At 47.2% G+C, this 15,796-nt stretch overlaps 1 long non-coding RNA gene across 1 annotated transcript in view; it reads right to left on the bottom strand.

Annotated features, from left to right (window-relative positions):
* The window catches only part of LOC137786177 (uncharacterized), a 226,390-nt gene that overhangs the window by 139,240 nt on the left and 71,354 nt on the right, over positions 1-15,796 (bottom strand). The window contains exon 3 of the long non-coding RNA XR_011077559.1: positions 15,564-15,631. This is a non-coding gene — a long non-coding RNA (uncharacterized lncRNA). The remainder of the gene's footprint in view (positions 1-15,563; positions 15,632-15,796) is intronic.

Below are 15,796 nucleotides of genomic sequence, written 5' to 3'. Positions count from 1 at the left end.
AAGATCCCGTCACAACTTGTTTTTGTTAAAACTTAAGTTAACTGCTGAGAAACATTGCTAGCTTAGCATAGCACTCACTGTGTTTGATAGATAGATAGTATATGTTTGCCACTTTGAAGATTCCTCCCTGTAAAATGTTTCCTTGTCGTCTTGATGTATAAAACTAAGCATCCGTAAGGTGTGACACTTCCTGTTTTGGTGTGTCTTTGTGCTCATTAGCAGGATACAGATGAAGATTTTCAGGGACAGAACACAAAAAAAGAAAACACAACTGTAAAAGATGCCTAATTACAAATCGCTGAAATTATAACGCGACAGCTTTTTGGCTGAACGTCAAGTTGCCGAACTGGGATTTTATTTATTTATTCATTTTTTCCCCGACTCGGCGAGTTTCCAGCAGATTTACAATAAAATTGAAGCGACTTCCTCAGACGACATGAAAGGAAGCGGCCGGTGAATTAAAGGAACGCTGCGGCGGACAAACCGCCGCCGGCCGAGCGGCAGGAAGCTGCTCGGGATTAAATGTGCTCGAGTCACGAAAGTCAATACTGAAGTGTGTGTGTGTGTGTGTGTGTGTGTGTGTGTGTGTGTGTGTGTGTGTGTGTGTGTGTGTGTATATATATATATATATATATATATATATATATATATATATACACACACATATATATATATATATATATACACACACATATATATATATATATATATACACACATATATATATATATATATACACACATATATATATATATATATATACACACACACACACACACACACACACACACACATATATATATATATATCTATATACATATAGATAGATATATATATAGTGAGTCTTGTCGCTCATAAGTCTAGTAGCTCGTGAGTCTTGTAGCCTGTGAGTCCTGTAGCCTGTGAGTCCGGTATCCTGTGAGTCCTGTATCCTGTGAGTCTTGTAGCCTTGAGTCCTGTAGCCCGTGAGTCCGGTATCCTGTGAGTCCTGTACCCTGTGAGTCCTGTAGCCTGTGAGTCCTGTAGCCTGTGAGTCCTGGAGCTTGTGAGTCCTGGAGCCTGTGAGTCCTGTAGCCTGTGAGTCCTGTAGCCTGTGAGTCTTGTTGCCTGTGAGTCCTGTAGCCTGTGAGTCCTGTAGCCTGTGAGTCCTGTAGCCTGTGAGTCCTGTAGCTCGTGAGTCCTGTAGCTCGTGAGTCCTGTAGCTCGTGACTCCTGTAGCCTGTGAGTCCTGTAGCCTGTGAGTCCTGTAGCCTGTGAGTCTTGTCGCCTGTGAGTCTTGTCGCCTGTGAGTCCTGTAGCCTGTGAGTCTTGCTGCCTGTGAGTCCTGTAGCCTGTGAGTCCTGTAGCCCGTGAGTCCTGTAGCCTGTGAGTCTTGTAGCTCGTGCTGAAGCTCCGCGCCTCGTCAGCAGTCTCCGCTCTCTTTGACAGTCTTCTGTTCTGACGCTAAATCGCTTAAAGCCGCAAACAAAGCGTTATGCAGAACGCATGCAATTAATCACCCAGAGGGCGGTTCATAGTTTTATGATTATTAATGGCCTTTGCCGTGCCGCGGGGTCGTCTCACCTCTCTGAAATATTTACATCGTAAACAGCATGAATTATGGGGGTTGTGGGAAGGTCGCCGCTTTAAAAATACAGTTTTCCTTCTTTTTTTCCCACCAGCCGGGGGGCGGAAGGGAACCGGCCAACCGCGTGGAGACGAGACGCCGCCCGCTGGTCACGTGACGCCTGGAGGGCGCCGTCGGGATTCAAACCGCCGGTGGCCAGGAACAGCTCGCGTGAGATGGACATGATGACGCAGAACGAAACGTGAGAGGAAGTAGAGTTGTGTCTTTTCGTGACAAACAGGAAGTGGTTTCTCGTCACTTCGCTGCTTCCTGTTTGACTTTTGACCAACGATTCGCGATTTGCGTTTCTGGGAAACGCAGCAGCGGAGCGGGAAGCTGCTGCAGAGGTTTTCATGAAGCACTCGTCACGAAACGTAGAGGGAAGAAATTTTAATATTTGCAGCAACTGTGTGTGCAAGAAGCAAAGCTCTGCCACGCAAAGCCTCCCAGCTTTCCCGTGCGATTGTTAAATTATGATTATTATGTGTAAATATGAAACATTATGCATGAAAGATCTTTTTGAAAATGAGTATTAAGCCAAGAAATTCTACAAAGTGCATGTTGATTTGACAAATATTTACTGCTTCAGTGTTGCCCCGCGACTATTAGTCACAAAATCACATTATGCAACGTGCGTGACTTACATTTTTTCATTTTGTCCTCATAATTGCACATACTTCTGAAGTTGCGGGTAATTTTGCAAAATATGATTCTAAAAAAGAAATTCACAGTTACATTTTTTTCAATTCAAAGTGTTGAATTTCATTAATTGCACTGTGCGACAGCTTCAGTGTTTAAAACACATTTCATCTCCAAAACACAACTCTTTGGGCACTTTTCTAACAATATTTTCATATTTTCTAATAATAGAGACAATAGAAAGTGTTAATTAGTCCCAGAGGCCGCGCAAAAAAATCTGTCCGCAAGGTCTAAAGCTTCAACATAGCCGTGGGTTCAAGACCCACTCTGGGTCTGGATGTCGGCTCTTCATTTCCCAGGATGGAAAAACCCAACAAATCAGACTCGCCGGCAACATTGTGTCCACGTTGAGCAACACTGTGTCCACGTTGAGCAACACTGTGTCCACGTTGAGCAACACTGTGTCCACGTTGAGCAACACTGTGTCCACGTTGAGCAACACTGTGTCCACGTTGAGCAACACTGTGTCCACGTTGAGCAACACTGTGTCCACGTTGAACAGAGCAGCGAGGACGCAACGTCACACTGACGATGCACAGGAACAGATGTTGTATGTCATGAATGTGATCTAATTAGCCTGGATGCCGGGAATCGAACCGTCGCCCTCCTCACGTCCCTTTCTGTTTGGTTCTGTTCCTTCTGAACGCATGAAAACGCTGCTGGGATCGTAACCACCGGTCGTTTCTTTGAGAGGGAAAAACCATCAGGAGAGAGAGACCGAGAGAGAGAAAGAGAGCGAGAGAGAGGATGCCTCCACCTCCTGTCGTCGCTCGGCCTGCCAGCCCCTCGCTCGGCCTGCCAGCCCCCATGCGGCCGCTCAGGCCGGCCCCGGAAAAGACAGAGCTTGTTGGAAGACTCTGGCTCCGGGCCGGCGCCAACATGGCGGCTCGTGCCAGGCACACGGCAGCTCGTGGCCGGCGTCTGCTAGCGCGCCACTCCTCCTCCTCCTCTTCCTCTTCTTCCTCCTCTTTCACCCCTCGGGGGGAACAAGGATACGACCATCGGGGGACCGCCGGTCCATCCGGGCCGGAGGACCGATCCCCGTGTGAGGAGCGTGGGAGGAACAGCTCGCTCAAGCCTTTTTTAAAAAGTGCCACGCTCAGCGGTTTTTTTTCTCTTCAACTTTAAAGCGTGGTAATTCAGTCCCGGTGCGATGCCTTCATGGCCCCTCGGTGATGTCGGCGGAGGCGTTTTCTCAAAATGAACAAACAAATCCGTGTGATCATCATCATCATCATCATCATCATCATCAGGCGCCATTATTTGTACTGTAAGTTCTCCAAAAAGGGAAGTCTACAATGATCTTTATTGTCTTTTAAAAAAATATAGCATTGGCATTTGTCATTTCATACTTTTTTCACTCCATTATAGGTAAACTATGTTTAATCATAATATTTGTTATGGTTACGGCTAACGACAGTAGCGCATTGCTAACATGAACTTGTGGTTGTGATTATGACATGCAGGTGCAGAACATTACATCATTACTCAATATTATCTTTTGGCGGACACTTCGATGGCGTTGAAGCTCTCGGTTGCACATTGTGGGCGTGGCTTACGGAGAGCGCCGCCTTTCCCTCTGTTGCCATGACTGCACGGGCCTTCAAAGTAAAAACCGTCGAGAATCGCATCTGCATCCGAGGCTCATTGTTACGAGCGAGATGAACATTTAATGAGTTCCAATACACGAGAGCAAACGCGTCAAGTCAACATCAGCGTCTCGCTGTACACCTGCTCCTCTTCTTCCTCTTCCTCTTCCTCGATCATCACGCCGAGAGGAGAGAAGCAACCGACGCAACCGACTCGGGACCGCCGTGATTATTCAGTACAAATGCATTCAAATGTGGGTGTTTTTTTCTACCGAGGACATTTATGTTTCCATCATGCGGCCGATCTGGTGGGCGACGCTGCCGCAGAGACGGAGGGAAATAAAACATGTATAAATATGAACGGATGTGCGACACGAAGACCAGACGCTCGCGTCGCTGCCGCTCCGAATCCCGAATGAGCGCTTTAGTTCTGATGACAACGCCAAGCACGACGACGACGACAGCGAGAAAGGCGAGGACAACGGCGAGAAAGGCGAGGACAACGGCGAGCAAGAAAGGCGAGGACAATGGTGAGCACAGCGAAGACAACGGCGAGCACAGCGAGGACAACGGTGAGCACAGCGAGGACAACAGCGAGCACAGCGAGGACAACGGCGAGCACAGCGAGGACAACAGGGAGATAGGCGAGGACAACGGTGAGCACAGCGAGGACAACGCCAAGCACGACAAGGACAACAGCGAGCGAGAAAGGCAAGGACAACGGCGAGAAAGGCAAGGACGACAGTGAGCACGACAAGGACAACGATGAAGACAACGACAAGGACAACAGTGAGCATGGAGGGGACAACGGGGAGGACAACGGGGAGGACAACGCCGAGGATAACGGCGAGCACGGCGAGGGCAACCGGCGCGACCAGACAGCCGACCGAGCGTGAGAAGCGGCGACCTCTTTGCGTGTTATTTACCCGCTCGCTAGGTTTTTTTTTCCGCCGCGCTGCCAGGCAGAAAGGACCTCGGCCCTCTGGGGCAGAGCGGGCCTTCACGCCGCGTTTTGAATGATAATGTTTCCACGTCGATTCACTTTCAAAAAGAGGCCGCGTGTTATTTTGTTATCGATCGCCCAGTTTTCTTTATAAACAAAGATGATATATGGGCCTCGTTGATGGGAGGATTAAATTACACGGCTTGGAAATAAGCCGGGATCGATGTGAGAAAGAAAAAAAAAAAAAAAAAAAGAAGTAATTTAGCACAATTCGGGTCAATTTGCAGGAGGGATCCTGAGAGCCTGTGTGAGGCGAGACGCCGCAGACGCTCCAGAAAGCTCCAGGCGTCGACTCTTTCCACGTTTTACATCATTTTGACTCCGCGGTCGTCGCCCCCCCCTCCCCCCCTCCAAAAAAAAACAGGGAGCGGGTTCTGTCGGGTTTAACCGGTCGACGGAGAGCAGCATCGCCGCGGTTAGCGTTGCAGCTGTTGATGAAACCATCGCATCATCGCCGTGGAGGACTGGCTGGCATTAGCATTAGTCTCGACGCGTACTAACCAGGTGTGTATGGATAACCCTCCTCCTCCTCCTCTTCCTCATCAGCGCCACTAAACCAAATGCCATGGCTCTCATTTGGGGCATTTGTTTGCCTGTGTGGAAACATAACGGCGGCGGGGAGCAGGTGGAATATTGCCTCGGCAGCTCACGCCCATATGGGTCCCCCTCCCTCCCAAAAAAAAAAAAAAAAAAAAAAGCCGGCTGCCAAGTCCAAAACTCCACTTTTACAAGCACATCTGGAGCGGAATCATCATATTAATTGCCAGTTAATGTGTTTACACACAACACGGATTAAACCCGGAGAGAAGTTGCTTGACCCGGGTCACGCAGCAGGTGGGCGAGTGGGTGGGGGAGGGGGGGGTTGTGTTTTCAGGTGTCCTCACAGTTGGTATCGAGCCAACTGCGAGGACAAAAGGCACATCCGTTAGCGAACCGCATGGCAGCTGAAAGACGTCCGTCATGCAGCGCTTGTGTCGATAATCTCTCGGCGGCTGCAAAAAATCCCCCCCAAAAAAAAAAAATCACGCCGGTGATTCGGCGGCTGTGATCACACGAGACGCTTTGTTGAACACACACCTGCATTTTGATTTATTTTTTTTCCTGTATTGTTTATTTTGGATGTTTGGTCACAGCAGGTGGCGGTGAAGGGAAAGGAGGGAGGCGGGGCGGCGGGGGTGAAATGGTTTTTGGGCCCTTTGGAGCTTAACGGGAGCCTTTTGTTGGGTGTTGAGGCGTCACGCGTGTTTTATTTATTGCGTGAAATCCAACATGAACTTGATCAGGTGAAGTCGTCCCGCAGGTTAGAGAGCAACAGAACAACCCGGCCGGAGAAAAAGGGAGTAAATCTCACGAGTTGATTGAGTTTTATTCCGCTAGCAAGAACTTCAGCTGCACACCTGCATTGTTTTTAGTAACCAGAGCAAGTGTTTCACTTACTTCATTACATGAAGAACAGAAATAATTGCCATAATTCAGGTTTATTAAGTCAGCCGTCGAGCTCTTTCCTGTGTTTTATTTAGTTAATAAATGGCGCACAAGAAAACCCCCTCACCTGTTTTATTTCATATCACATCGCTCGTCCCCCGACAGGAGCCTCGCTCTGTCCGTTAGCGATAGCGATAGCGTTAGCATTAGCGATAGCGATAGCCGCGCCTCCGTCAGTCCGTCCTCCCGCAGATAGCCTCGTGTCTCCGAGGGGGTCGGCTTTCGAGGGACCTCCTAATGAGAGATTCACGGCGTTGGAGATAATGGCGGGGGAAGGGCCACGTCTCGCCCCTAATGAGTCCGATAAGAGCTCTTCAGCGGCGACCCCCACCTTCCTCCTCCTCCTCTTCCTCCTCCTCTCCACCCTGACCAGTCATAGTGCCAAGCTTCCAGACAATCAGCTGAAGCAACACGGAAGGGCACGCCTATACGTGCACCGCGAGCGCAAACACTCGGGCGACGGGGCACGCCACGGCGTCGGAGAACGCGGCGGTCTTGTTTATTGCTTTTGGAAGGCTCGGCTCGAGGAGGCAGCCATGGTGCGGTGATGAACGGCGCCTCTGGAGACGGGCGTTCACACGCCGGCGAAGGAGCTAATACAGACTTTCATTAGCAGGCACACTTCAACACGCTGTCATAGTATTTACAGTCTCACACTGGGGAAACAAATAAACTGCGTGATTAACAAGTTTTTTCCCGACGCCCGGCGCTCCGCTGTGCGCGCGTCGGAGTGCCACCTCGCCGACTTAATGATTCTTAATGGCTTCTTAATGACTTCTTAATGACTTCATCAGGAAGATCCTGCAACGGCACATTCTGACAAGCGGGAGCCTCCCCCTCGAGACCCGGGGATCACGCCGCAGCGCTAACCCCCCACCCCCTCCCTCGCTCTTCAGTGTTTCTGCTCAGACAACACGCACTTTTTAAATCTGCTTATCCGAGGCGGTGCGTCTTTTCCGACTCGGATGACACGAGCGCTTGATCCGCGGTTATCCTGCGGGGGACGTGTGATGTGATGCGACGGGAAGGCGGATGTGTGGAAGCGCGCTCGCCTTAAAAAAAGGCGAACGGGGTGGAGGGATGGGGGGGGGGGGGCGCCCACCTTCGAAGACGCAGTCACATCACACTGGTGTCGGGACATTGGAGTGACGCCTGGTGTAACCGGACGTAAACGGCGGCGAGCGAGCGAGGTCATCGAGGGAACCCGTCGCTGTGACACAAGGAAAGCAGACTCAGAGCTTCGTCTCAGGCGGACAACGAGACGACGGCGAGCCGGAGCAAACCCCAGGTCAAGGTCCACGACCTTTTTTTGCGCCACGGACCGGCCTCTTTACGGCGTGGCCGAGAGATATGATGTAATAAAATGATGAGTCCGGTATAAAGTGCAGAAAAATACAACTCACGAAGGCAGGATGTTGGAAACGGAGGCTGGTTTTCAGAGCTTTTTAGGCGATCTCGGGATACTCTGCCTCGATGTATTTTAATCCAGAACACCGGCAGAGTTGAAACCTACTTTTAAGTTTCATTTTTTCATGCATCCTTTCTTCATTTTTCATGCTTTGTAAAGCATTTTATGACATAGAATCTTCCGGGTCGCCTCAAAGTCTCTGCCAGCTGAAGAGGCCTTTCCTCATCAGGATTTTAAAAAAAAAAAAAGTTTCTCCCTTTCTTTACGAAACTAAAGTTAATTAGCTAACGAGCACAGGTATGATCGAGGGCTGGAGATTCAGAGGCTGCGTCTGGAAGGAGAATGAATCCAAGAGGGGGAAAAGTTTGGCAAAGTTCAAAGAAGAGATCCGCGAGAACATGAAGAGCTGTACACGAGCCGCTGGTTAGCGCAGCGCGTTAGCAGAGGTGTTAGCGGAGACGTTGTCACATCATGTTAGTGAAGACGTTAGCAGAGGTGTTAGCGCAGATGTTATCACATCGTGTTAGTGAAGACGTTAGCACAGCGCGTTAGTGGAAACGTTAGCATAGCGCATTAGCAGAGGTGTTAGTGAAGAGGTTAGCACATCGCGTTAGTGGAGACGTTAGCACAGCGTGTTAGCGGCGATGTTAGCACACCGTGTTAGCAGAGATGTTATCACATTGTGTTAGCGGAGACGTTAGCACAGCGTGTTCGTGGAGACGTTAACACAGCGCGTTAGCAGAGATGTTAGCACAGCGTGTTAGCGGAGACGTTATCACATTGTGTTAGCGGAGACGTTAGCGCAGCGTGTTAGCAGAGATGTTAGCACAGCGTGTTAGTGGAGACGTTAGCACAGCGTGTTCGTGGAGACGTTAACACAGCGCGTTAGCGGAGACGTTAGCACAGCGCGTTAGCAGAGCCGCGTGATCACACCTGGTCTCCTCTTTACGGGCGCTGCCCGGCGGCCGGCGGGCCGCTGAGGGAGGACGGAGACTTCAGCCAAACACTTTGCCAGGTAATGCCTCGCCGGCCATGTGTCAGCGCCTGGCACCGGCCGGAGGAGGGAGGCGGCGCCCAGACAGCGAGGCCCGAAACGCAGAGAGACATGTGGCCCCTGTAATCCAGCGCCATGAGGAATAATCCAAGTGTCTCTACTGCGATAACGCTGTTGTGTTATTAATCTTGAATCCTATTGTATTGGATAACGATGGAGTCTTTGCGTCCCACTTCACATAAATTGCGGTTTCCTTCTGGGAAACACAGGAGAGGTAATTACTGGAGTTTAATCTCATATTTAATTTGATTTCTGACCTTAACAACAAAAGAAAACAACTGATGTCAAGTCTTTAACGGAATGATTGAACAATAAAGAGCCGCAGTCTTTATTTTCAGCTGGCTTTTTGTCAATACATTACAACGCTTTGTGCATTTAACATTAGCACTGTCACATAAGAAGGCAAAAAAAAGAAGCTTTTTCAGCTCAATTTTCTTCTGAGCAGTTAAATTCCTCAAAAAGAAAGCGTTCGAAAACCTGCGTGATCACTTCCACCTCGTCTGGAGCATCGTAACCTGACCCGATGAGAGGAAAGGGTTTGATGATTCGCTCCTTGTTCCAATTTGACTGGCAGATTACTCCATTTTTCATCATCTCCCTTTTATTTATCCCATTTCCCAAATTCATTTCTAATTTACCTGAAGGAAAAACATAAACTTCAAGAGCGCCGTCATCAAAAAGCATAAATAGCGGGTCAACTGGCGAGCGAGTCTCGCCGCTCTCCTCCAGGAAAAAAAAAAGCGATTACTGGATCGCGGGCCGCCGACAAATCACCGACCGAGATAATTCTCATTCCTCACACGGAGCTGAAATTGTATTATGTCACATAGTATTTTCGCGTATGCTGTCAACAAAAAAGATATGCAAAACTATCTGGAAAACTGCGAGGGAGAGAAAGGGGATGGGTTGGCATCCGGGCGTGTCACTTTGTCAAGCTGTCTGCTTTCTGAGGGAGGAGAAGCTCCGTGAGGGAGGAGGGACGCTCCTCGCTCTCCTCCAAGGCGAACAGATGGCAGAGTCTAAGTGTGGAGATTTGTTTTATATCTCATCCCATGTCGCGGGCCGTGGATGTGGGCTTCCGCTTTCTTTCTTTCTTTCTTTTTTCTTTCCTCTCTCTCTCACTCGCTCCCTTCCTTCCTTCTTCAAATGTTATCTTACCGGATAGCAGAATGCACGCAATGTTTAAGCTAATGAGGAGTGGGTGTTGCTTTGTCTTCCTCTTTATTTCTCTTCCCTCGCTCTCTCTCTCTCTCTCCCACTGACACATCCTCCTGCTTTTTTTTTCCTTTCTCCCATTCTCCCTTTAAACCCACGCGTGGAGCAGGAAAAAAAAAAAAAAACTATATGCCAAACAATTATGAAACACAAATTTGTGAGTGTTCACAGCCTGGGTGGCCGTCTTAAAAATCAACACACACACACACACAAACACAAACACAAACACAGCAGACTGGAGAGTTCCTCCGGCAGTAACGACGAAGCCAAAGTCAAAAGAACACGACGCTCGCGGAGCTGGAGATTACATCGGGTCAGCGCACCGCTGCTTCTCCAGCAAAGTGGAGAGGAAGAAGAGGAAGAGGAGGAGGAAGAGTGCAGTTCAGCGGCAGTTCATTGGCGGTTGTGTTTTGGGGCGACGGCGGTCACTTTGGTTCACAGCGGAGCGACTTCGACTCATTTCAGAGCAATCCAGCGAGCGGACGTGTCCACGCAACTAATGTCGTCACGCAAAAATAAAAATAAAAGGTTGTTTTTTTTTATAATGTTCTCACCTGACTCACTGACAAAAAAAAGAAAGAAAAACACACATTTTGCTCTTATTTCTACGATGACAAAAAAGGAAGCTTCCCGCAAACTTTTAAAAAGAGTTTCCGTCTCACGGAGTTTCATCGTCCAATCAACGAGCGGCAAGCGGAGAGTCAGACCAATCAGAGCAGAGTCAGGTAGTCCTAACCTACAGACATTAAAATAAGCATATCATACATTCATAATAAATACAGCACATTGATAAAAATGTATTTTATCACAAAACGCTGCTCAGAAGCTTTTTATCACCTTGATGTGTGTCTTGATTGTTGACTTGGTTCGATATGTTCACCTTCACCTGTTGTAACTTCCTTGTTTCAAGAAACCCGAACGAGCTTCATCAAAACAACAACGGCCGCTCGCAGCTGCTCGCCTCCCCTCCTCGACTCACACAGAAGGAGTTCGGAGCATTTTAATCAAACACGCGGCGATGAATTATTGAGTCTGGTTCATTTGGGGAGGTCAGGTTCTTGTTGGAAATTAACAACAACAGCAGGAAGCTCCTCCAGTTCATCACGGACATCACGGGAGCGGATACTTTAGTGCCAAGTCGATGCCAACTTCTGAAAGTACTGCATGTACCGGGGAAGAGTTAGTTAGCCGTTAGCAGCCGATGGGCAGCACAGTCCCACCTCGCCAAAATTAACGGGGGCCAACAGCTAATTAGTTTCCAAAAATGAGCGCAAGGCGAAGGTGAAGTATTGTGTTACCATGACGTGTTCAAATGCACGCTCAAACGTTAACTTTTGGCGGGAAACTCGATGCGGATCAGCCGACTTTATCTTTTGGCGGGAAACTTGAGGCGGATCACCAGACTTTAGCTTTTGGCGGGAAACTTGAGGCGCAACAAAACCAGCTATGTGAGCGTATCTGAAGGGTGCATGTTGAACCACAATGAGATGCTTTTGTGTTTTTTGTGTTTATGGCTGTGAATTGGTTGTCGAGATCAGAATGACGCGTCCGGACTCAACGACTTCATGAGCCCTGCCTCGATTTACACCAAACCACCAACAAAGCATAAAGTAAACTTCAGGTAAACTCGTCAAGCTTCCAAACAAGAAGCCCAATACCTCCCCTCCCTGAAGCCTAGGAGGCCAGCCCTCGCACCTGTGACCAGGTAAACTTCCCACGCGGTCGCTAATGGACACAGCGGCGCTGTTGTTTACTGGAGACTCCCCACAGAGGGGACTAGCTGACCCATGTCTGCAACCGGCGAACGGTACGAATGGCAAAAACATCTCCTGGAGTCATTATTTATGCAGGAATGCCCTTGGGAGTCTTTGCACTTGTTTACACAGTCACGGCGCCGCCCGTTCGTGACGGCTCCGAGTAAATGAGCCGCTCGCTACCAATTTGTCCTGGACGACGAAGCTTTTGGGGCTCTACTTTCCACAGTTACCTTGGGGGTGTGTCGGTGTGTGTGTGTGTGTGTGTGTGTGGGGGCATGGAAAAGAGGTTAACGCAGCACCGCAGTGTTGTTGGGAACCGACCTGGAACTACGGACACAGCGGTCCCAAGGGTGCTATAGGGTGTCGCATGTGGAAATAAATGAGAGTTTTGTTTTCTAAAAGAACGCGTTGGAGTTTGTTTTTTTTACCTTTTAGGTTGTTTTTTTTTCCGTTTGCCCCCGACGAGGACGGTGGTCAAAAGTTAGTGAGCACCTCCTCCCTCATAAAACCAAAGTCAGGAGGTTTTTTTTGGAGGTTGAAGTCAAAAGGCAAAAAAAAAAAAAGGACAAAGTGAATCCGCCGTTGAGTTTTTTAGGGAGCCGGTGAAAGTCACTGGTACTTGAACGCATCATGTAAAAAGGTCTGTTTGAGCCCAGACATGAAGTTACATTACGACCCTGAAGATCGGTACTCCACCTCCCAGAATGCTCGTAGGATATTGTGGGTATACATGCATTTGAATAGTGACTCTAAGGCGGGAAAAGCGGAGCCGCTAACGGCTACTGCACATGAAGGTGCTTACAGATGTTGTGCTGCTTTGTATTCCTTCAGGGTTTCACAGAGGAAGCCTCTCTTTTGCATAAACAGCTGGAAGCTGCCCAGTAAAACCAGTGTGGGGTTAAGGAGCCTTGCTCAAAGGCACCTCACTTGTTCACTCTCCTCCTGGTCACAAGCTTATTGTCACCTTAAGGCCGTCGCTATATATTCTGGTTGTTGTAGATAAAAAATGCCAATGAATAATGTAAAAAAACAACTTTACACTTTACAACTTTAACTGTAAGAGGAAGGAAGAAACTCAACATTCCTCAAATTTTGCTTTAGTAAAAAGAGCAGATTTATCATGAGCATGCTGTAATAATAACTAATGTTATAGGATTATTAGTGCATGGATTACGCAACGTTTGAGGGTGTCAAACGCTTCAGAAACCTCCCAGCGTGTGCAGCATGTACAACTTACATATGTAGGAATAATTTAGCATGGGAAAAAAGGTAGAAAAAGTCCTTGATTCTATCAGTTACACAACACAATAAGCGAGAACACTTTTGCCCTAACGAGCACAAAACCTTTGAATTCACTCGAAGGCAACGCTCGGATGGCGTCGCCTATGGGAGGCGTGTTGCACCGCTACCGCTAACCTCATGCATGTCGCAGTAATGAGGATCCTACACAAGTCATGCTGTGAATTACAACATTAATCCTGAAACATGTTTCTACATTATCCTTCCTCTTGCGTTTTACTTTTTAAAACGCATAAAAGAAACACATAAAATGTGGTTATTGCATCAAGGCTTTATGACTTTGTCAGGCGCCTAATTAGCTTAACAGGAACAAAATTATAAAACGCTCTGGTTGAAATTATAACATTTGTGTTTTTAGGCTCGGATAAGGAAGCCTAACAAGCTAACCAGGAGGTGAGAAACAACTTGATGTTGGATCATTGTTTTAGTGTATTTTACAGCTGATGTAAGACACGGGTCAAAACCCACCCGCTTACACAAGAGATGCTAACAGAAAGCTAACACAAGAGATGGAAACAGAAAGCTAACACAAGAAATGCTAACGGAAAACTAACACAAGAGGTGGAAACAGAAAGCTAACACAGGAGATGCTAACAGAAAGCTAACACAAGAGATGCTTACAGAAAGCTAATGCACGAGGATGGATTCCTACAAACTGTTGCAAATAAGAAGCTAACTATTCGTAACAAAGAGAGTAACGCGGCGTGGGATGAATCCCCTGAAAAGTCAAGAATATGTTTATAATTCATTCTGCCACCACCTGGCGGCTTTCGGCACCTTCAGTGTCAGTTCTGCCTTCCCGCCTCGGCATGTCAGTAGAATAATGCTTTGAGTCGTCTGCAGGAGGATTCAATTAAGGAGCAAACATGCGTTTCGTCCATTGAAATGACTTCCTCTTGTAGGCTGAGAGAGAGAGAGAGAGAGAGAGAGAGAGAGAGAGAGAGAGAGAGAGAGAGAGAGAGAGAGAGAGAGAGAGAGGGGCGATGGGATAATTTAACAAGCTTCCCTCCTAAACCACTCCAAAACCTCCAGAGTTTAATTGCTAGGAGGCAACATTATCCCCGGCAACACGGTGTGTGTCTGCTGGCCCGGCGTCCGGCGGCTACCTGCTGGATCCACTCGGCGCACAATGCGGCGCCCACCGAGCCGTGTAATCCTCTCAGGCCCTCCTCTCCCGCAGAACCACATTCAATCCCGTGGTGACATGGGAAAATCCTCCTCTTCTGGGTCGGGCGAGCGCTTCAAGTGAAGCCCGATCAGCGGGCGCCGCTCCGCGTGCACGGCCACGAGAGGGGAAGAGGCGAAGAACGACCACAAAATGTGCTGCTGGGACATTTCGGAGGGTCTTTTGCTTTCCCCTCCCCCGGAGCGGCGGCCATGTTCTCTGTGTTTAAAACGTGACTCAGTTCCTGCTGAATCATTGCGCCTCCTGAGCGTCTGCGTGGAGACGAACGGCGGCTCGTTCCACTCAGAAAAGAACAATGGGTTTCCTTTGTTGGCCGGCGGTTTGCAGCTTAAGTCATTACGGCGTTTAGAGACGTCTTGTGATGAGAAGATGAGCTCATTAATGAGACGGCAGCGACGCGGGGGATGAAACATATTCTTCTTTTTTACGTTTAGCTCGTCTGAGTCTGGAAAAATAGTTTATAAACTTTTTATATTTCGTTTTCTGAGTTTTTATTGTGTAAGAAAAGAGCAAACTTTTGATTGACTGATTTATTTCCCCGTGTTGTCTCTCGACAGTGTGGTCGAGTGAATGTTGTGTGTTTATATTGTTTGTTTTATATTTCGTAACACTCTAAAAAAAATACAGTTTATGAAGTAAGTATTGATTTTTTTTATTTATTGCATCAATTATGTATTTGTTTGTATGTATTTATTTGTATTCATCACATATTTTAAATGTGTCGTATTTATTATTATTTATTTATGTGTTCATATTTATTATATTGTAATGTTTGATTTATATTTATTACATATTATAGTTTACTTATTTATTCGTATTTATTAAGTTTTATTTTTTACTTGTAACTATTATATATATATATATATATATATATATATATATTTATATATATATATATATATATATATATATATATATATATATATATATATATACACTTATTTATGTGTTTATATTCATTCCATATTATTTTGTTTTTATTGATTTTATTTATTATATATTATAAGTTATTTATTAACTGCATGTATTTATCTATGATGTATTTATATATTATTAATAATGCAATGTTCCCAGATGTTTGCGTCGCACATCGTTAATAAACCCGTCGGCGTCACGTCGGTGGAGATCAAACATTCGTCTTTTCTTTTCCGCTTGATGAAGTTTTGGAGCTTCATCTCTCTCACAGCTCCAACATGAACGTGTTCATCACCGCGCATCAGTTATGAACGTTATGAACGTCATAAGTTACAAGTTCCTCCTACCTGTCAGAGGCTGCAGGTTCTTCTGGGGAAGAGCAGAAATCACCTGTTAGCCGACGTCCATTCAGCTCCTGAGAGAAGAGAGAGACCAGTTACTGAGCGGGGTTATTATTATTATTATTATTTCAGTATTATATCATATTATAGGAGCAGGTAATGGAGCTTTAGTCTGATGAAGTTTCAGTCTAAACAACCAGAGAAAAGGCTCAAAACCAGCTTCGTGCTTCGGTCCGTCT

This window comes from Clinocottus analis, unplaced genomic scaffold (genome assembly GCF_023055335.1).
Source record: "Clinocottus analis isolate CAN_PGR_092001 unplaced genomic scaffold, fCliAna1.0.p SCAF_16, whole genome shotgun sequence".
In the NCBI taxonomy this organism is placed as follows: Eukaryota; Metazoa; Chordata; class Actinopteri; order Perciformes; family Cottidae; genus Clinocottus; species Clinocottus analis.
Note: the sequence above shows the minus strand (reverse complement) of the source record. Positions and strands in the feature narration are given on the sequence as shown.